Raw genomic sequence first — 23,660 nt, 5'->3', positions numbered from 1 at the left:
AACTCACCTCCTGGGGGATCCCGACGTCGGCCGCCATTCATCTTCTTCTCCTCCGAGGCTCTGCTTCCCCTTGGTGAGATCGCCATCTGTCATCATAACGACAACGAGCACTCTCACTTTAGGGTTACACCGCCACCCGGAGGATGGAGGAAAAACTGTGGCACTGGAGTCCAGAATTCCCTAGCAGCATAATTTTTTCCAGGTTTTAGGGTCTGAAAGCATGCAAAAAAATTGCACCGCTTTTAGGCCCTAAAATCCAGAAAGAATCATAATGCCAAGGGGGTAAAGGTGTTTGGTAGATTGAAGGTCACTTCTTGTAGAAGGATAAAGACAGCAATTCTACCATTCCTGCCGTGATTGCTACTGTGGGGGAAAGATATGTTTATGTGACGAGGGCTCATGTACAGTGCACTTCACCAATTTCTGAACTGGGACAAGGAGCTTGGTGCATGAAAGTGTGACAGCGCGTGTCACACACCCTCTGGTGGCCCAACTGCTCAATGCCTTCCACTGTTTCAACACACAGATCATCCAATACACTGGATGCAATCGATGTGCTGAAACCCCTGGAATTGGGCAAACAGACAGGCCAGGAGGGAATGTGCGAGTGACGCAAACACTTTGATACACAATATTTCAGGTACAAGGCTGCCACCATACCTTTTATCCAAGAAAAAGGAAACCTGCTATCTAGGCTGCGCTAAGAAGAAAGGGTTAACAATCTATTATTACTGAAACAATGCAATACTTCAGGTAGCGAATCTTCAGAAAGTCCAGCATTCTTTCTGTGGTGCTCAATTCAGGTATCTAGTCGTAAAAATGACCTTAAGTAATTTTATTGTATATGCAATATAAATAAATAATATATACAGAAAATTATTAAAAGTAACGATTATGGAGACGGTAACCACAGAGTAAATAAAAGGGAAAACAGAGAAAATGAATACTTAAGAGTTTAGAAGAAAGATGTCCTTTTTATGGAATTCCAAAATTGAAAGTTCCTTTGTTCCAAAAGTCAGTCAAAATGAAGGCCAGCCACACGGTCCTCTTGCAGGCTTACTTGATGTTACAAAAAAGGGAGGACTTCTGCTGAAATTGCTGTGTTTCCTTTTATACAGATCTAATCAGAGGGCAGAACTCAGGCTACAGCTCCTGCCCTTGAGATTAATCGGCCCCTTAGGGCCGGTTCACACTTGCGGTTTTGCAAAAACCGCACCGGATGTCCGGACCGCACCGGAGCCGGATCGGACCTGAACCGTACGGTTCCTGTCCGGATCCGGTCCGGTTGCATACGGTTTCCGTGCGGTATGAACACGGTTGCGGTCCGGATCCGGATTCTTAAAGAGTAACAACCTGTATAAAAACAAAAAAAAATGTTGGGGTCTGGGAGGTCAGCAGAAGGGGGACCTGTGGAATCAGGCCCTCTGCTGTTTAGCACTCACCTCCACCTCCGACATGCTGCCAACATCTCCGGATCCGGATCCAGCTGTGCTGCTCCACTCCAAAATGCTTGCCCATGTGTCCCCAGCCAATATCGCCGCAAAAATCCGCATAGGAAGTGGGGTAGAACATCCGGATTTTTTGCCAGTGTGTTGTGCGCTCTCCGGTTCTCATTGGTTTCCATTGGCCGGATGGTGCAGTCCGGCTCCGCCCCGGATACGGCTGCCGGAGGAGCCGGACCAAAAAATAGCGCATGTTGGAACGGACACCGGAGTCCGGATCCGGTCCGGCTCCGGTCCGGACGAAACGGACACATGTGAACCCTGGCATAGACTTACATTGCTATGCCGTGCGTCCGTTTCGTCCGGCCAGCATGCGGTGCGGCTCCGGCACGGCTATTCCGGATAGCCACCGCTAATGTGAACCGGGCCTTACATTTGGGGGAAATGTAAATCCCAAATATATAATTTCCTATATATCAGACCACGTTCATTGCACACCAATAATACTAGCAAATTCACAATTCCCAAAGAATATGGATCACATTAAAGAGAACCCAAGGTGGGTTTCTGCAATCAATATAAGGACACAGAGGCACATTCTGCATACTATCACCAGCCTCGGTGTCCTTTTACTCTGCCTCCAGCCACCCCCATGCTCTGATGTCCCCCCTTATAAAAACCGCCAGGCTAGCGACACACAGATTGTTGCTAGTCAGTTGTTTACATTCAGGTTGCCACTCACCACTGCTCCAAGCCTCCTCTATAGCGCGGCTCCCCACCTGTGTCCCTTCCCTCCCCGCCTCCGTAAGCTTCCTCCAATCGGCTTACAGAGGCAGGTAGGGAAGGGACAGAAGGCGGGGAGCTGCATTATAGAGGAGGCTTGGAGCAGTGGTGAGTGGCAGCCTGAATGTAAACAGCCGAATAGCGACAATCTGTGTGTCTGGCCTGGCGGTTTTTATAAATGGGAACAGCAGAGCATGGGGGTGGCTGGAGGCAGAGTAAAAGGACACAGAGGCTGGTGATAGTATGCAGAATGTGCCTTTGTGTCCTAATATTGATTGCAGAAACCCACCTCGGGTTTCTCTTTAATACTAGACATGAATAGTGTGTGACATTCCGTTACTGAGAAGTGAAGGGACGGGGCTGGGGCTTATGTCAGCCCAATACAAGAGGGATGAAAATGGCCATCAGGTTTCTAGCGATCAAACAATACTGTATACTTTTCATACAGATCATACGGTAGTACGGTATCTCTTAACAAGGCAAAATAATAAACTACAGCTATGAAATATAGCCAGGACTTCTTGTCTCCTGGTTGTCTGCGTCCTGCTGTGCTGAAAAGATTGCTTTCTGCAGTGTACTACCAAATGGCTCTTTTCAGGTAGGAGTTCACAGTTCGTAGTTGTTAGATGGAGGAGGGAAGGGGGGGGGGGGGGGGCGCTATTTCCCAGAAAAGAGATGCCACACGGTTTCCTGAATAGAATCTGTGTTCTCTAGCTTGAATAGCCAGAGTCCTTTTGCCCTAACATGCAATCTGAATTGTAACATGAATCCCAATCAGCGATCAGAAAACCGACTGTAATTGCATTTTTTACGGATCATCCATGGTTAATATTACCACGTGCACACAGCGCAGTTATATCAGAGTACCGTGCGTTTGTAACTGCCATGCGACACGCTCGTATCCCGACCGTTGTATTCCATTAGTGCAGCCGCTACTATTACCATAGTACCAGCATACCGCAATGGACCGCAATAAGTGTCAAAGTCTCCATAGACTTTAAATGCTTTTTGCAGCCCCTTGTGGTAAAATAGGGTAACACAATGCAGGATTTACCTGCAAGTGTTAAAGGGCCCTGAAAGGTAACTAAAGTGACATGAGGAAACAAACAAGTGTATATGCAGTGCCAACCCTACATGGAACTATGCCATGTTCAATTTTTCTTACAGTCAAGATAAGTTTGCACTATGCGCATTACATAATGCAGCTCTACAATGAGAGGGTAATAAAGCATGCACTCTGCTCATTCTAACATAGCTGTTACTTTCCACAGCATAAACATTAATATGGAAATAAGCTTGATATTGCACATACGCAATGTAGAAAGTGCATTCGGATAACATGATCTATTATAACATCCCAATGACAACATGCCCATTCAGCTGTGTGGGTGGTGTGATCACTTTATTCATCGATTCATTCCTGGAGGTGGGCATTAAGGGCCTATTTCCACTGGGTGCAGGCCCCAATCGAACGCAGCACCCCTGCTGCTGCCAAGCCACAGCCAAATCACTTTAGCCGAACCATTCACAGCTATAGGGATGCGGTCAGTGGAAAACCGCAGCTGGCACTATGTTTTGGGGTCTGCATGGGGTTCAGATGCACCTTATCGATTCCAATAGGCTGTGATTCCATACAGAAATCATGTGCCCGAAAATGGCTGCAATTCTCAGCTATTGGAAATGCACTAATGCTTAGTACATACGGTGCAATTTCCGTGTATGTATATGTACGCCGCCGGTAAGATGGGGTACGCCGCCGTTGAGCTGGGCGTAGGGTGAGCCGAAAGATGGTTCATCCTGCTGCCACCAATCCCAGGTGGCATAAAATCTGGCGGTCGCCGGAATCCCGAATTAACCTTACAGGCCCCCCACACTATAACATTACTGCTGTGGCTGCGCATAGTTTTGGCGTCCGGCACTGAACGCCGTGCACCAAAACCACCTGCTTCGCTATTTCCAGTCCGATTGCGGGGAATCGGATAATTATTTCCAACATGTCCGGTCTGGTTTGATCCATAACGGGAATGATTTTTCAAAGTTTTCATGGGAAAATCAATCGGGAGCATTTTGGACATGTACACATACAACTTCCCGTCAGATCACCCAGCAATTGGAAAGGAAATTGAATCATGTGTACCCATGTGTACTTATTTATACACTCTTTACCTTCTGTCCACTAATGCATTAAAACAGCACTGATAAATAGAGATGGCGCGAGCTGTTCGCTGGCGGACAGTTCCTGGCAAATTTCCGATGTCCGCATTCTCCGCGAACTGCGAACATATGGGATGTTTGACCCGCTCCCTATACATCATCAAGAGCCAAACTTTGACTCGTTACCTCACAGTCAGCAGACACATGGCAGCCAATCAGCTAGCACTCCCTCCTGGACTCCCCACCCCCTTATCAAAAAGAAGTTGCGGTGTCCATATTGGATTCATTCTCTGCTGGCTGCTGTTAGTGAAAGCAGGGTCAGACTTGCTGCAGATAGGTAGGGAAAGCATTAGCTAGGCCTGTGTTCTTGTTCCTCACTTGCTGTGAAAGCACTTCAAACAGCCTTTCATGGGTCTCTGTGTTTTTTGTGTGACACTCCACAGCCCACTGGCACCCAGAGCTGTGTGCACACTACTGCTGTTGCTACATTAAGTTGCACGCACAGTTCCATTCCAGTGCATTATTATTTCACTGTATTTTGATAGTACTATTGCATTGCTCTGTGTGTGACACTCCACAGCCCACTGACACCCAGAGCTGTGAGCACACTACAGCTATTGTTGTTGCCTCATTAACTTGCACGTACAGAACCACCAGTGCATTATTATTTCACTGTATTCTGATAGCATTATTTCAATTCTCTGTGTTTGTGACACTACACAGCCCACTGACACCCAGAGCTGTGCATAATGTGATTTCTGCCAATAAGGGATTAAAATCCAACTTTGTGTCAACTCCGTAATATTTGGTGAGACTTTTCGCATGGATCCCCCTCCAGCATGCCCCTGTCCAGGTGTTAGACCCCTTGTAAAAACTTTTCCATCACTTTTGTGGCCAGAAATAGTCTTTGCAGGTTTTAACATTCGCCTGCCCATTGAAGTCTATGGCTGTTCGCATGTTCGTGAAAATTTACTGAAGTTCGCTGTCCGCAAACGGAAAATTCTATGTTCGCGACATCTCTGCTGATAAATGAATGATAGTTGATCTAAGTGATTCCACAATTCCCATTCATGTACAGCAACCAGCCTTTGGAAAGACTCTCAGCAAAGTTTATTCTGTGTGGCGTCGGAGACAAGCAGCTTGATACCATTGTCCTTGACCTTTCCATCCTAAATTAGTTCTCACATCAAAGCGCACTTTCTGACACGTTTCCCATCTCTTTCCTGCCATTTTATGTCCACACAACAGTTTATTCTGAGGAAATGTATTTAACCTTTGTTGAATTGTGTCACTTTATTTCCCACTTGAACAAGCACTGGGACAGTCAGATTTACACTCAGCTGACATTATGAATTGGCTAAACCATATACTATTGGAAATGGCTAAGCCCCATTATCTCTTGCTCCAAATTCAGTTATTCATCACTAGGGATGATCAATGAGGTGCAAATATTTCCGAGTTCATGCCGGATTAAGTACATTTTGTATGCAAACATATGCAGCTTGAGGCCCCTTTTACATTTGCATTCAAAACCTGTGTTGTACAACCCTGTTTTAACACAGGGTAACACACTGTCAGTGCAAGGCAATGGGGCAAGGCATAACTTTTAAAAAGGTTGGTGAAGGCGTTGCGGTGCACATATGCAGAAAGATGGGACAGCAATATACTTCCTGTCCAGCAGGGAGTACGTCACGGGGCAAGAGGTGTGCAGGGAGACACTGCTATGCATATAATCTTGTCAGCATACTCTGCCGCAGGGTTATATATTTGTGATTTTGTGCGTTGCGGTACGATGGGGCATTGCACCGTACGCGCACACCAGAAGTGTAAAATCGGCCCGAAAATGGACCAATTTAAACCTTGGTGGGTCTTGATTAGTCAATTTTCAAGCTGCATACATTTCCATACAACATTTGCATAAGTTTGCATGAATTCGGAAATATTTGCATCTCATTGATCAACCCTAATCAGCACTGTGCCAGTGCACGGCAATGGGGATTTGGATGGGATGTTGAATAAATGATGCAGGCGCACAGTGGCGTAGCTGAGAAGCTGTGGGCCCCAGTGCGAGTCTTACACACAGAGGCAGCAACCGTATCAGGGCCCTCCTTTGACTGCTTTATTCGCTTTTTTTGTGCTATGCTGGTAATAATAACCTCTATATGTCCTTTGATTAATTGTAACCATTAATAGACTGTTCCTCTCCTCTGTTTACACCTCTCAGACATTGTAGCTGTCCTTGGCAGGCTTTGCTCCATATCAATTGTTATATTTAGAGTGCGTGAGGGGGCTCAATGTAAGATTTGTACTGGGCCGCAGAGCTCCCAAGCTACACTGCCTCTGAGGGATAGTTAGTGACATTACTGTACACTCTGTAAAACCGCTGCGAAACATGGTGGCGCTATATAAATACTAAATAATAATATAATGCAGTCGATTGGCAGTGTTTTTAGTACCACTCATGTTACTGTTTGACAGGGGTTACCTAACAACAAAATACCACAGCATGTTGTGCCTGAGCAAGGCCATGCTCCACCACCACCTGTGCTGGGCACTAGCAAGCAACTGGCCAGTGCATGCAAGCAGCCAACAGGCAGAGAATTCCGAAGCTGGTAATTCAGATCCCTGGTAAAATAGGCACTGCATAGACTGCAATTACTATAGCAACATCCTATGGGTAATATGAACGCTGGCAGCACCTGAAAAATGTCATAATCAGGCGGAATGGATATCAGCAGAGGGGATTTTTAGTGGCGGAGGCAGTGCAGATATCGACGGAACTTGTGGAAAGGGCCGTTAGGGTTAGGCATCTGTACAAGGTTGGTTTAAGAATAGGGTTAGGTTCAGCAATGGTAAAATATCGGTTTATATTACCAATGTTCTACTATTGTGTTACCCATTTCCCAATAGTGAAACTTCTGTAATTTTAGCAATATTCTACTAGTGGCTTTCGCCAGTGCCCAGAATACCGAGGCACCCTTTTTATAAGTATGCGTCAATTCACCACATTCAGCCACCAGTGTGAAAGAAGCCTAAAAATGCCCATTAACGGTACAATTCTTCTTCAGATTCGATTCAGATATTCTAAATATTTGTGTTCATTTTGAATTTGATCCTAGTAATATACATCAAGAACATTGGGACAGGGGTAACATAACACTGCAAAAATTGTGTAGTGCTAACCCCCCCTGCCCCCCCCCCGTGATGGGTGATCTCATACAATTACATAGTAGCTTAACGTCTGACCCAGTTAGCCCTGGTTCAAACATAATCTGCATATCTCCCATATAGTACTAGTCAGTCATGCATCAGGACAGGAAACCACGTTAAAACACAGTGTTCCCTGTCTGGCATTCGGCCATGCAGGGAGTGACACGTGCTTGCGGTCACTTCCTGCTTCGTGTATGCGGGAGCGCACGGAAGCATATTGTAAAAAAACGCTTCCATGCATGTACGCTGCAACATCAACTTTTTAAAAAAGCCTGTGTTGCCATAGACTAACATGACTTTAGGGCCGACACAGATCGCCGCAGGTGCCGCGCAGTAACGTAGGTATGCCCTAGCGTTATTTCGAGCACTTCCGGCACAGGGCAATATGGGAAATATGAACTTCCTCATAGACTTTCATTAGGCTGCGGTAGCAGTGCGGCAATTTGCCGCAACACACCGCGCCAGTGTGAAAGGGCCCTCAAGTATTTATATAGCACCAACATCTTCCATAGTGCATATTGTCTTGTCACTATAAGGCGTGAGCCCACGGAGTTGTGTCTGCTTCTCAGAATCTGTAACATTGGTGTGTTGTTAAAAAGCAGAGGGCATTCACCCTGCCCGTACTGCCAAAGAAACGGCCCTGGCCAAGAGGAAGCCTACGCAGACACAGAGAAAACATACAAACACTGCGCAGATAGTGCCCTGGCTGGGATACAAACCAGGGACCCATCACTGCAAGGCGAGAGAGCTAACCTCTACACCACCATGTTGCCCGTGTGTGTACCAAGCCTAAATCAATTGTGACTACAGTATTAAGCAGCGCTCATTGCTGTAAGTACCTTCCCTTAGCCCTCATTCACATTGCGTTCCGATCGCGTTGGACTTTTGTTTTAAGCAATTTTTTCCCCCTTCCCGGCGATCTCCGTTCGTTGGACGTTTTTGGTAAGCGTTTTTGTAGGCGTTTTTGCAAACCGATTCCGTTTTTTCACTTCCTGACGTTAGTCAGGAAGTAAACTCTTTGATCCGGAAAATAAATACAATGTATTTATTCTTAAAAACGCAATCGCTGCACAAAGCGATTTTGTGAGCGTTTTGCATTTTTCCTATACCTTCCATTCTAGCAAAATCACTCCGAAAATGGTCCAGGCAGCGCTTCTCTGAACGGAAAGCGGACGGATCGCACTAAGCTGAACTAGCGCATAGGATAGCATGGTGTAAGCGCTTTCAGGAGTTTAAAAAAATCCAAAAATGCCTCCAGTGTGAATGAGCCCTTACGATCAATGAATTGACCAGCTTTGGGATGGGGGCTGCTTAGTGTTTAGCTGGGGGCCACAGGTAGGGTGTAAAGAAATACATTAGTGTAGAAAGGCTTTAGTGCCCAACTAAAGGAAGAAAAAAATAAATAAAAAAAAACAACGGAGCTAGTGCTGTGAGAATATGACTGTTTAGTTATTTCAGAGCTCTGTAATGAAATTGCAGGCTGCTTCCCTCTCAAACACCTACTCAAAACATTCTGCAATAAGAACTGATAGCAGCTAAACCAGTTTCACCCATAGTCTTAATACAGCAGAAAGGGAACTCTGGACACGGGTGAAGGAAATACTCAGCAACATGCCTTTTTCAACCAATAGGGGACTATCAACAACATTAGTACAGAATAGAGGAATGTCTTGTCCTCAGCAGCCCTGAACCAGAACTACATCTCCCGACCTCCTCCTGCTGGGAGACAGCACTGAACACGCAGCCTGTTGTGGCTCTTGCGATCGCGCAGCATGCCGGGAGATGTAGTGCTGCGTCCGCCAGACAGCCATTGTGGGAGCGTTTAAAATGCCACATCTCCCGCAATGCACTTCGTTTGGAACACTTATGATGTGCAATTGAACTGAGAGTAGCCAAGCAGCTCGACTTGTGGGGGCCCCAGACTTGCCAGGTAGGCTGCTTGCACGCTAACTGCACTGCATAAATGCTGAATGTTTACAGTGGGAGGCTGATGCATGGCAGTGAGTTCTACTTCTGTGACAGTTTGGTGTTGCATGCTTTCTTGTTGGGGTAAAAAGATCTACAGCAGCAAAAGTGGAGCGTGTGGCTGCCAGTTAGCAGTGGTTTGTCTTTCAAATCAAAGAATCTGATTATAGTTTGTCATAAACAGACCTGTATCTGCATCATGATCTAACCTCAGCCCTCATAAAAAATGGCATGTCTGCAAATTCTGTCAATGTGGTCTGCCTACAGCAGAGATCTTTGTGAATGTTTTACTGAAAAGTTTAGATTTTCTTTCTAAACAAAGTGAGTGTGTATTAATGATTGACTCCTATATGTCCTTACACTGTACATTGTTTTGAATCTTTAAACTTGTTGAGTGTTGAACTAGTGGTGTTTGCATAATTCTGTTTATTTCAACTGATGATGACTTCCTGCAATACGTATCAGAAATGAAATGGGTCTCTAGGCAACATAGCAGATGTTGCCCCCAGCTTATGGTCATCCAGTATTTTTTTTGTTTTGTTTATTTTTTAAAGAGACTCTGTAACAACAAAAACCTCCCCTGGGGGGTACTCACCTCGGGTGGGGGAAGCCTCCGGATCCTAATGAGGCTTCCCACGCCGTCCTCTGTCCCACGGGGGTCTCGCCGCAGCCCTCCGAACAGCCGGCGACTGTGCCGACTGTCAGTTCAATATTTACCTTTGCTGGCTCCAGCGGGGGCGCTGTGGCGACTTTCGGCACGGAAATACCCGATCTCCGTCGGGTCCGCTCTACTGCGCAGGCGCCGGAAACTTGCTCCTGCGCAGTAGAGCAGACCCGACGGCGATCGGGTATTTCCGCCTACTTCGGCGCCGAGAGCCATCAGAGCGCCTGCGCAGGAGCCAGGAAGGTAAATATTGCGTCACGGCTGTACGGAGGGCTACAGCGAGGCCCCCGAGGGACGCAGGGCGGCGTGGGAAGCCTCATTAGGATCCTGAGGCTTCCCCCACCCGAGGTGAGTACCCCCCAGGGGCCGTTTTGTCGTTACAGTTCCTCTTTAAGTAAGATTTGATGGGGACCGGCATCTGCCAGGCCCCTAGACTATCTCCAAGCCGTAGGCAACTGCTTAGGTTTAACATGTGGATGATCCAGTGTACCAATATTTTAGAATACTCATCAAAATAGCATACAAATGCTACTGAGCATGTGCAAAGTCAAGCATGCCATAAATTAGTGGTCCTCAAACTAAGGCCCACGGGCCAAATGCGGAACCCTGAGGCTTTTTCACTGACACACCCCCCCCACCCAAACACAATCTATAACTTATAGATGCTGCCCCCTCTACCTTTTTTTTTTTTTTTTAAGTATCGGCTGCCCACATATAGAATAGCATTGCTGGCACCACCAATCCACATACTGTAGAAGCCAGTGAGCAGTCATTCCCTGGCTTCCAATCCAATTTTGCATCAGGTGACACTGCTGTCCAACTGGACGGCAGGTTGTCACCTGGGTATGCTTCACTGTCTGGCGCGCAAAGACGTTCAATGGGCGCCGCATGACTGAGTGGCGGCTGCTGCTGGGAGTTCTCCTCCAGGCATGACTGGGGGGAATCGATACCTAGATTCAATGTAATGTTTTTCATCATCTTTGTATGTGTGTTCCGGCCCCCTGGCAGTCTGTAGTATGTTGACCTGGCCCTTGACTGAAAAAGTTTGGGGATCACTGCTGTAAATTAACCCTATAATACCAATCAGCAGTTCTAACCTTGCAACCCCAGTTAGGAGCCTGGGTCCTGATGTGCAATGCCCACTATCCAAGTGGACATAGCGTTAGAATGAAAAGTCGTCTGTCTGAGCGAAGTGAGGCCCGAGCCCAGCAAGCAAGGCGAGCAGGCAAGAGGACACTGATTCAGCTAAAAAGACCACTTTAAATCTGTGCTGTTTTGACAATGTATGCTGATTTGTTGGTACGCTGTGATTGGAGAACTGTTCCCTGTGAGGTTTCCTGCTGGGTCCCTTTAACCCCCTTGGTGTTATGATTGGGGTTATGATTCTTTCTGGATTTTAGGGTCTAAAAGTGGTGCAATTTTTTTTGCACTCTTTCAGACCCTAAAACCTGGGGAAAAAAAAATCATGCTGCCAGGGAGATCTGTGGCAGTTTTGCAATCACTCACCTCCCTGGCTCCAGTGCTGCAGTTATGTCTCCATCCTCCGGGTGGCGCTGCAACTCTAAAGTGAAATTGCCGGCTGTCATTACAACGACAGCCGGCGATCTCACCAGCAGGAAGCAGAGTCCCGGAGGAGAGGAGGAAGAATGGCGGCCAACCTCAGGATCTACCGGGAGGTATGTAAAACCGCCCACTGCACAGTATACTCTGCACACAGCCTCTGGCGGGTACCCCAAGCAGAGGTCGGGATTACCGCTCTTAGCTGCGGTTTGCCACCCGACCCTAGCTCGGGATTACCGCCAAGGAGGTTAAAGTAGACTAGCGCTGGCTGCCATATTTATTTACTTTTTGAACAATGCCAGTTGCTTGGCTGACCTGCTGATCCTCTGCCTCTAATACTTTTAGCCATAGACCATGAACAAGCATTTAGCAGATCAGATGTTTCTAACTGCTATAGCCACATTCTAGTTTCAGGTGTGTGATTTAGACACTACAGCGTTCTCCCTAGAAATGTTTTCCAGCTGGGTGGCATGAAAAGTAGCCGGGTGGAACACGATGAGGAAATGCAGGGCTGGTGCAGCTTGCAGCATAGCAGTAGGATGAGGAGGCAAGCCGGGTGCTCACCAACATCAGCCAGGTAACCGGTATTGTTTAAAAGGAAGTAAATAAGGCAGCCTGTGTATCCCTCTGAGTTCAGGGGTACTTTACATTATGCAGCAGAAAGCAGATATCTATTCAGTATCTAATGGCTGAATGCTTAAAGAGAACCCGAGGTGGGATTTAATTATGCTAGTGGGGCACAGAGGCTGGTTGTGCACACTAACACCATCCTCTGTTGCCCCATGGTGTACCTCCAAGACCCCCCTGCACGCCGCTATACCCCCCGCAGTGCTGGCGACACGCAGCGTGTCGCCAGCACAATGTTTACCTCTGCTTGTCTGTTAGTGCCGCTCCCCCGCCTCCTCCGTATTGGCGCTACCCGCCCGCGTCCCTTCCCTCCCGCTGATTGGAGTGAAGGGATGCTGGCGGGTAGCGCAGATACGGAGTAGGCGGGGGAGCGGCACTAACAGACAAGCAGAGGTAAACATTGTGCTGGCGACACGCTGCGTGTCGCCAGCACTGCGGGGGGGTATAGCGGCGTGCAGGGGGGTCTTGGAGGCACACCATGGGGCAACAGAGACTGGTGTTAGTGTGCACAACCAGCCTCTGTGCCCCACTAGCATAATTAAATCCCACCTCGGGTTCTCTTTAAAGGGAAATTGAAATAAGAAGAGGCATTTCCGTTTAAACAATACCAGTTACCTGGCAGTCCTACTGATCTCTTTGGCTGCAGCAGTGTCTGAATCACAGACCTGAATCCATTGATGGGCGCATGAGTAGACAACTACTTGAATTTGTGATTCTAATGAGGCTAAATTGCCTCAGGTGTGTGCATGGGAAACGGGGTTAATTACCCAGATGTCTGCCGCTTCTATGCATGTCACACTCTCGCACACGTCCAATGGGACGCGTTCCACGACTTACTACCACGCACTTCCTCCTGCCGGCCGAATGCAAACTGCAAATAAAATTATGATACGTTGAAAGGACCAATCAGAATTAAAATCGCAAATCGCTACACAATCGCTGGCATACAGCTTACTTTTTAAAATCTCTACCAAAATCGCCAGAAAACGCTCATTAAAATCGCTAGCGATAGCGATCTGTAGTGGGTTCCAGGCCTAACTTTTTTTCCATTAAAAGAGAAGTACGTATAAATACACTAATCTAATCTAGCTCCAGTTTCCTGCCAAATAGGAGCTATGAATTACTAATTCTGCCTCCCCTGTAAAGGGGCCCATACACCCAGGGCTGTGGAGTCGGTCCAAAAATCCACCGACTCCGACTCCTCAGTTTAGGATTCCTCCGACTCCTCGACTCCGACTCCTCTAATTTGCATATTACAATTTTGTTGATTAAAAGTATGTAACATGAAATTCGTCTCTTAACTGCCAACGCTTAGGAATTTTACAAGACAACTGAAGTGAGGATATGTAGACTACTATATTTATTCCCTTTAGACTAAAACTAGTCCTTGGTAAGAGTACTTGTAAAAGGTACAAACCGGAACAAAGAACATCTATCAGGCCCTAGGCAATGTAAGTGTGGGTACATGTAAGAGTGATGTGCAGGTACTCTGCAGGGGAATGAGGATTCTTCCTCTATTACACATTCTTCGTGCACAATCTGAACAAGGTTTATGGGTGACAGACAACACCTCTGTGTTCAATGTGCACAGCATTCTCAGTGGATTCCCTGCAGCTCTGTGGGGAGTGAATATGTAGAGTATAGTACTACTGTGTAACAAAGTAAACCTTAGACAGATGAAATTAAAGTTTTATACATACCTGGGGCTTCCTCCAGCCGCCTTCAGGATAATCAGTCCCTCGTTGTCCTCCTCCACCACCTGGATCTTCTGCTATGAGCCCAGGTACTTGAGCCAGTCGGCGTAGTGCGCATGCACACACTCCGCCGCCAGGAGCATACTACACCTGTGCAGCACTATTGCGCAGGTGCAGAATGTTCCTGGCTGTGGGAGCGGCATGCGGCCGGACAGCGCTGACTGGCTGAATTACCAGGACTCATAGCAGAAGATCCGGGTGGTGGAGGACAGCGAGGGACTGATTAGCCTGAAGGGGGCTGGAGGAAGCCCCAGGTATGTATAAAACTTTACTTTTCATCCGTCTCAGGTACCCTTTAATTTGTAGTCACCAAACCAAATTTTAACAACATATCAAATTATTTGATTTCATCAGCAAAGGGAGTGCATACATTTGCATAAATCAGCATCAGTGCAGAATTATTTCCATCTCATTGACCATCTCTATTAGTGACACAGCTACACATCAGGCTTTATTCTTACAGCATAGATGTTATTTAGTATATATAAGAGATTCCTGTGTACACATCATATATACAGTCACAATCGGATATGTATATCTGACCTTAAAAATACAGGGACTGCTTTATTGAAGCAGCACAAGTAACTAATTTTGATTGGTTTATTTCATTTTTGTGGACTAAGCACAGCTATTACTGTATATATACAGTATATATACATTATTTTTAATGACTATTATCTGAGAAATAGAACATTTTATCATATTTTCTATTTTAATTACAGTTACAAATTCATTAGGAGTCGGAGTCGGTGCATTTTTTCCCGACTCCGACTCCAGGCACCCAAAATTGCCCGACTCCACGACTCCGACTCCACAGCCCTGCATACACCTAACGATTTTCCCGCCGATATACGGCCGATTCGATCAGTGATCGAATCGGCTGTGAAATCGCCGCGCACACCGCCGACAGAACGATCGATTTCCGTCCGAAATCGATCGTTCCCGTCGATCCGTCTGTGCGGAAGATTTTTCTCGATCGCCAGCGGGTCGGGAGTGCGTCGATAGCGGCGTTCGAATGCCCTACGACCGACGCAATACAGTGGGTATATATTACCTGTTCCGGCCGGCGCGAGTCTCCTGGTCCCCGCTGTCTTCTTTCCGCGCTGGGTTCCGGCCTGGCTGCAGCTACACAGAACTTCCTGTCCCGGCAAAAAGTTTAAACAGTAGAGCGCCCTCTACTGTTTAAATTTCCCCTATTTATTAAATTTCAGTTCAGTAGCTGCAGGAATGGTCTGGAGCCCGGAGCGGAGAAGAAGACGGTGGGGACCAGGGGACTCGCGCCGGCCGGAACAGGTAATGTATGCAGGGGGGGGCGGCAGCTCTAGAAGGTGGGGATCGGTTTCAGGCTGAAATCGATTCACAATCTGTTTGCAGTAAAGGTGGCCATACGACCCCTCTCTGATCAGATTCGATCAGAGAGGGATCTATCTGTTGGTCGAATCTGATGGCAAATCGACCAGTGTACGGCCACCTCTCAGGTGGGCCATACATCTATTAACTTGGCGGCCGATCAACCATCCGATTTGATAATTATTGAAATGGATAAAAATCTGTGCCGCCAAGAGCATGCCCGATCGACAATGCAACCAATTTCTGCCCGCAATTGGCTGCATGTATGGATTGGACATGCTGCAAGATGTAGGGCTGTCGTGGTCGATTAGGTGCGCGGAAGTAATGGCGAGCGACAGCAGGACAAGCAACATAACTGCCAGCAAAGTTGACCCTAATTTTAAATTAGCGCCCCCGGGGCAGTGTACATTACATGACTGTGTCCACTGCTGGTTCCACGCTGCATCCTCAATCTGCATACATGCACCTCAGTGGTTTCTGGAGTAACATGGGCGTGTGTGTGTGACATCACACATCACATGAGCTCACATGCGCTGGCAGCCACGTGGGATGTGCATATGCAGAATGCAGCGGAGCCGGAACCTCAGGCAGACCCAAACAGGTAAAGTATACTGCATCGGGGGGGGGGGGGGGGGGTGTTTGGTGGGTAAATTTTACATTAAGGGGGTGGCAGATGCGGCGTCACAAGTCTGATTTCCCGAGAGATTTCCTGCTGAAATTGATCGGAAACAACCTCTAGTGTTTGGGCAGTCAACAGATCTCTCTTCGATCAGAGAAAGATCTGTCTCTTCGTTGATCTGCCCATACACCTTCTGATGTAAGGGCACCTAGTGGCCCCATTCACACCTAAAAGCGCAAAATGCCAGTGATTAACGTTAGCATTTTGTGGGAGTGATTTTTTTTTTCCCGTGATTAACGTGGAAAACTCACTGGACACTGCAGCGTTTTTGGAGCGATGGCGATTAGCGGTGCTATGCATGCTAATCGTGAATTGCCGGCAAAACGCTGCATGTTGCGCGTTTGCGGTTAATGCTAACCGCAAATGCGGCAGTGAGAACACTGCCATAGGCTTACATGGGCTAGAGGATTTTAAAACCCACTAGCGTTTTGCTCTGAGCGGGAATTGCGCGATTCCCGCTCAAGTGTGATTGGGGCTTTAAGGCTACTTCATACACTTAGAATCTTGTCAGCTTTCTTCCAGGAGGGGCAGCTGTCATAGCAAATTTGTTGTACAAAATTCTTGTATAGGTGCTCATACACCTATTGATTTTTCTGGCAGATTCGATCAGAGTGATCTAATCTGCAGGGTAATTATTTCCAAAATGATATATTTCTGATCAGTTTCCAATTGCTTTTGACCTACAATTGATTGGCAGTATCAATTGAACTGGACAGATGAATTGGGTCGATGCAGGGCAGGCAGAGCTGGGACAAGGTACTTCAGCACCCAAGGCTGAGGCGCCCCTCCATCCCTCCCACCCCAGCTGTCACACACTGATTGCTAGTAGACTAAGAGGGCCACAGGGTCCACAACCTCCCCAACACCTAAATATCTAGTTATCTGGCTTGCAGTCACTGCTATGTATCCCCTTTTCTTATTTCTTTCTGCTTCAAACACAATTAGGAATGGCAGCTGAATGAATTTTGTGCCCCCTCCTACACTGCGCCCTGAGGCTGGAGCCTCTCCAGCCTATGCCTCGGCCCGGCCCTGAGGGCAGGAGCCACAGTCAGTCGTATACCCATAGCTTTGCACTGCATTGAACAGTACAGTTTTGCTGTTCAATCGATTTTCAATACATTCCTTGCTGGAATCTAATGAAAATCTATGCGCTGTGTGTGGTAGGAATTTTAATTCTTTTTGAATTTGTTCTGATCTGAGAGGAATCGGGCCAGGCCCACTGCCGATAGGCATGCCGTCACTCAGCTTACAGCCGCCTGCTGGAGGAGAGCTGGAGGAGGAAGCAGGGGACAGCGATGGGGAGGGGGGAGAGTCAGATCCCCCTCTCACCTGGGTTTCCCTCCGTCTGTGCTCCCCCTTTGGCTATTAGCGCTGCTTGAAAGTTAATGTGGCGGCAGCGGGTGGGGAGTAATCAACTTGCCTCTTCCTTGCGTTCCCGGCGTCGGAGCGCAGCATGCGTGATGTTCCACAAGTCTCCTCTTTCTTCAAAGCCGCCCACCTTGGACGGTGTTGATGAAAGAGGGGACGTGACATGGCATGCTGCACTCCGACGTCTGGAATGCAATGAAGAGGTGAGCTGACTACTCCCCAACCACTGCCACCACACTAACTTTCAAGCTTCGCTAATAGCTGGAAGGGGAGCGCGGATAGGGGAGACCCAGGTGAGGGAGGGGGGTCCTACCCCCCCCCCCCTCACCATCGTTCTACCCAGTGCCCCCTCCTTCCTTACTGCTACTGAGGCAACTATACTGCATTTACTGGGGGAAACTATACTACCTATACTCGGGCAACTATACTATACTAGCTGATGGCCCGGCGTTGCCCGGGTATGCATTTGGCTGGTGTTGGCTCCGCCCACTTTTTCTAACCCTCACACACAATTATTCTATGACCTACTTTGTGAGCTTTGCGGTCTTTAGCATCAATTTGCATTGAAATGAAACAAATCTGATTGGCTGTGGCTGCACCCTTTTTTCTGAATTTGAATCCCAGTCACCCACTGACCAACTGTACCAGGTTTTAGGCTTGTACAAGAATAGCAGTATTTACATATTCCCCTTGAAAATCAATATATTAATTTTGTAGGCTCCACTAACTTTTCTGAATATTAATCCCAGTCACCCAGTGACCAACTGTGCAAAGTTTGAGAACCCTACCATTAACAGTGTAAGAATGGCTGCAGTTTACATTTTACCAGTGAAATTTGAATTTGTCGCTGCCCACTTTTTGATTATGGGAGTAAAAAATATCCTATATGTTAAACCAGATAATGTACTTTGTGTGTGCCAAGTTTCATTCAAATCCGTTCAGCCGTTGTTGCGTGATTTGAGCAACAAACATCCAAACTTTTGTATTTTTATAATAGTGAGGTATACTGACGGCAACTATACTAGCTACCTATAATGGGGCCAACTATACTACCTACCTATACTGAGGCAGGTATACTGGCTACCTATACTGGGGGCAGCTATACCTGGCTATCATATACAGGGGGCACCTATACCTGGCTACCTACCTATACTAAGGGTGAAAAATTTCCGGTGCTGTGCTATCATTCCAAATGGGGGGGGGGGGGGGTTGCACATCCTCACAAGGTTTTATTATTTTGCCACATTTGCTACCTACTTAATGAGTTACCGCATTCGGTAACCAAATGTCAGAAAAGTACTCAACTATAGCCATGTTCACATTCAATTTTTTTCCGCCTGAGGTTACCATTTGTGGAAAAAGTGCTTAAAAAAAATTGATGATAGGTCAGAAATTCATAATGAAGATTGCATAGTTTCTTCGTTAATTAGAGTGGAGTACAGTATAATACCTTTATTTATTAGTAAACTTTTATGGGTTGTTAAGAGACTTAGGTGAGCATTACAGCTTACACATCAGTTCTGTCTTGTACTCTACAGTAACCTTTGATACCAGAGGAGGAGGAGAGGAGAGGGCTGCCTGAAGCAGACAAGGATCCCAGTCTGTCAGAAACCCCACACAGTGAAGACGGTACCAAAAGAAGGTTTGTAATTTCAGCAGGATGTCTATAAGATGTGTGCGCGTGCGATTGCCACTGTCTGCAGGAAGGCGAGCCCTAACTAGCACAGCATTGTAACAGCATGGATCTCTTTATGAAAGGTTTAATAGGTGCCCCTATCGTGGGTGTGACGACAACGTGCACACAAATTTGAAGATCATGCAAAAGTCCATATATTTCAGTAATTCAAATGAACTTTTGCACGGTATTGTAATTTTTCAAGTTTCACCTATGTGTGCCGTTATTCGGCTCACCCGGCGACGTACTAATACATATGCGAATAGGGGACTATACCATTTATGCACGATTTCAAAATGTACCGTGTCGTCCGCTGACATGCAGTACGCGTGGTTACAAATACTGCCTTTCTCTTATGTAGCAACTGAATGGCACTTTCCCCGAGCGGATCAGCAGATGTGCCGTGCAGAATGCTGGCACTTCAGCCACCTGTGTGGTTCTCTCATCAGATAGAGGTCTAGCATTTCTGGACTTTATGCATGTTGGTGCTCGTCTGTTTTCGTCAGAGCAGTGTGGGTGGCATTTGCACTCTTGTTACCCATACAGACCACCTGTTTATATTGCCTTTTCTTTTCCCACTTTTCTTTTATTACTTCACAGCTATTGTGATTCCCTGAAAATTCTTCCTTTCACCATTAGTCATATCTGCTTATGAAGAATCACAAGAGTACAAACTCCAGTGAATCATTTAATGGTTTAATTGCCATCAATGCCAATAAAATGAATACTGGTTTGTTCAGCTTGTTGAGTAGGCAAGCAGTGAGGGCTGGTGCACACCGAGCGGCTTTTTGGGCGTTTTCAGATCCGCTTGCGGCTGCGGATCTGCTTGGTCAATGTATCTCAATGGGGTGGTGCACACCAGAGCGGGGGGCGTTTTGCAGAAACGAAAAATGCCTGGGTGAGGCATTTTTTGGATTGCGGGTGCGTTTCTGCCTCAATGTTAAGTATAGGAAAAACGCAAACCGCTCTGAAAAACTGCACTTCAGAGCGGTTTTGCAGGCGTTTTTGTTACAGAAGCTGTTCAGTAACAGCTTTACTGTAACAATATATGAAATCTACTATACTGAAAACCGCAGCAGCAATCCGCAAAACGCTAGCAAAACGCCTCATAAAAATAAAAAAAAGCGTTTAAAAATCTGCTAGCATTTTGCGGATCTGCTAGCGGGTTTTGGTGTGCACCAGCCCTAAGCATGGGTTTTTACCGTAGTTATTTGCCAGATAGGTTTCCACTAAATGGGCCTGAACTGTTGCACAGGACAGAATAAAAACCTAGAGAAATGCACCCTGCATGTATTTAGAGTTGAGCCTGTTTAATTCCCACTCATTTTTGTCTAATCACAAGTTGTAATTTGATCTCTTCCCTGTGTCACCTGACTCCCACAGCAAATAAGCCCATTTGAGAGCACAGGCTGTTAACAATATGTCTGCTTCCATGAATCAGGAAGTAGAAACAGTGCAGCTTTATTTTAGGATTTGGATCAGCTGTTTGTTTTGTTTTTGTTTAAAGATCGTTATGCTGTTGTATCTTTGAGAGCAGAGAGAAGTTGAGTTCCACTTTAAAGAGGAATTGTAACCAAGGATTGAACTTCGTTCCAGTCAGCAGCTGATAACCCCTCTCTGACAGAAATCTTAACCTTTTTCAAATAGATTATCAGTAGGGTCTGTGTGACTGAAATTGTGGTGAAACCTCTCCCACAGTGTGATGTCCTGACAGTTTGCTGTCTGTAAATATCATTGCATTCTGGGAAATAACGTTTCTTTGCAACTGCCAAGCAAACAGTATCTCCCTCTGCATAGAACTCTCAGTAACAAACATTCTGTACAGATCACCTGGCAGAGCTAAAGAAGTTGCCACCTGGGTTAAATTTCAGAATGTAAGGCCCGGTTCACACTTGCGGTGGCCCTCCGGAATCGCCGTGCCGGAGCCGCACCGCTTGCAGAACGGACGGAACGGACGCACGGCATAGCAATGAAAGCCTATGCGTCCGTTCACATGCGTCCGTTCTGCCGAACCGGAGCCGGACCGGATCCGGGCTGGATCCGGACTCCGGCCTCCGTTCCAACATGCGCTATTTTTTCATCCGGCTCCTCCGGCAGCCGTATCCGGGGCGGAGCCGGACTGCACCATCCGGCCAATACACACCAATGGGAACCGGAGAGCGCACAACACACTGGCTGAGAAATCCGGATGTTCTACCCCACTTCCTATGGGGATTGTTGCGGCGATATTGGATGGGGACACATGGGCAAGCATTTTGGAGTGGAGCAGCACAGCTGGATCCGGAGATGTTGGCAGCATGTCGGAGGTGGAGGTGAGTGCTAAACAGCAGAGGGCCTGATTCCACAGGTCCCCCTTCTGCTGACCTCCCAGACCCCAACATTTTTTTTGTTTTTAACGTAACTTTTGCCAAACGGATCCGGATCGCATCCTGATGGACACCTGATGCAACCTGACCGGATCCGGATCGGATCCGGATCAGAACCGTACGGTTCCGATCCGGATCCGGTCCGGATCCGGTCAGGTCATCCGGTCCGTTTGGCAAACAACCGCTAATGTGAACCGGGCCTAACTTGGGGAGAAGAAAAAATTTACAGTGCACAAACACTGACAATCTATAAATATTGTAAAAAAGAAGCCATTTTATTCACTGTTTTCACTACAGTTCCTCTTTAAAAAGCCTTTTCTTTCTCACTTTTTGCAAAGTGTATTCTGCAGAACATGTCAGAATACAGCTGCACATAACCTGGGAAATTATTTACATGCAATCTGCCAGTTCTTTTATCTGTGTCTGATCTATGTAATAATGTACCATTCATGTGTAATGATCATTGCTCAAGTATGCTTCTAGGGCCTGGCAACAGCAAAGGCCAAACTTTTCAAACTCTTGGACCTCAGGAGAGTACTAGAAAGACTGCAAGTCACTAAGCGTAGTTGGCATAAATTACAGAATTGAGGAAAAACAAGAGAAATTCTACTTCCAGTACTCAGGTGACCAATTAGCCAACTGCTTTGTAGACATAGTTAAAAAGAAACTGTAACCAAGAATTGAACTTCATCCCAATCAGTAGCTGATACCCCCTTTCCCATGAGAAATCTATTCTCAAACGGATCATCAGGGGGTGCTGTATGGCTGATTTTGTGGTTAGAGAAACCGAGGTGGTTTCTAAGAATGATATCCGCACACAGAGGCTGGGTCTGCTTATACTGCCCAGCCTCTGTTGCTATCTCCATCCCCCCTAAGTTTCCCCCTGCGCTCTGCTATGCCCCCAGAAATCACAGCCGTGCTGTCAACACGCAGCAGGCTGTGTTTACCTATGTAGTGTCACTCTTGCCGCTCCCCGCGCCTCCTGCATAGCTCCAGTCCCCGCCCACGTCCCTTCCCTCCAATCAGCGGGAAGGGACGCGGGCGGGGACCGGAGCTATGCAGGAGGCAGGGGGAGCTGCGAGAGTGACACTACATAGGTAAACACAGCCTGCTGCGACACGCTATGTGTCAACAGCGTGGCTGTGATTTATGAGGGCATAGCAGAGCGCAGGGGGAACTTAGGGGGGGTTGAGATAGCAACAGAGGCTGGGCAGTATAAGCAGACCCAGTCTCTGTATGCTGATAGCATTGTCAGAACCCACCTTGGGTTCTCTTTAAACCCCTCCCACAAATGTCAGCGCCTCACAGCTCTGAGGTACTGACATCACACTGTGGGAGCCTTGTTGCATTGTGGGAAATAACAGCTGTTTACAACTGCCAAAAACAAGCAAGCAGCATCTCCTTCCAGTGACATCACCTGCCAGCGATCAGTGATCTATTACCCTTATTTCTGATACATCAGGCACCTCCATCCCTATACTTCTTCAGTCAGACCTCCATAGGAGGTATTAGCTTTGTAGTTCCCAAACTTCAAAGATCCTCAGGAGAGGGACCATACAGTATCTGATTGGACCTAGAAAAGCAATCGGGGATGGTTATCTTCTGCAACCTACCTTTGTGAGTATTAATTACATGATTTACATTTGATCTAATTACCTAACGGTACCGCACCATTGGGCTCCTAGTCTCTCTTTCTCACTTAGGTGCTCCTAGGTAATTGAAAGATAGAACTTTGTTTTCTACACGGTATAGATAGAGCAATAGCAGCACATCTAAAACCAAGCTGCACCTGACTGACATTAGCTGTGTAGAGCTGCAGGCCCTCTTAAGATACCAGAGGTGAGAGGTATATGGAGGCTGCCATATTTATTTCCTTTTAAACAATACCAGTTGCCTGGCAGTCTTCCTGACCCTGTGTCTCTAATACTTTTAGCCATAGACCCTAAACAGACATGCAGCCAATCAGGGACTCTGAGCTGACTTGAGTTTTACTGGATTAGGCATAAGCTTGTTCCAGGGTTTTGACTCTGACACTACTTATGCCAGAAGATCAACAAGGCTCC

At 46.9% G+C, this 23,660-nt stretch overlaps 1 protein-coding gene across 1 annotated transcript in view; it reads left to right on the top strand.

Annotated features, from left to right (window-relative positions):
- The first annotated feature begins 9,392 nt into the window (after positions 1-9,392).
- Positions 9,393-23,660, top strand: part of TMLHE (trimethyllysine hydroxylase, epsilon) — a 76,419-nt gene continuing 62,151 nt past the window's right edge. The window contains exons 1-2 of the mRNA XM_068249542.1: positions 9,393-9,519; positions 19,095-19,198. The gene's annotated coding sequence lies outside the window, so the exon portion shown is untranslated. The remainder of the gene's footprint in view (positions 9,520-19,094; positions 19,199-23,660) is intronic.

This window comes from Hyperolius riggenbachi, chromosome 8, assembly GCF_040937935.1.
Source record: "Hyperolius riggenbachi isolate aHypRig1 chromosome 8, aHypRig1.pri, whole genome shotgun sequence".
Classification (NCBI taxonomy): domain Eukaryota; kingdom Metazoa; phylum Chordata; class Amphibia; order Anura; family Hyperoliidae; genus Hyperolius; species Hyperolius riggenbachi.
Note: the sequence above shows the minus strand (reverse complement) of the source record. Positions and strands in the feature narration are given on the sequence as shown.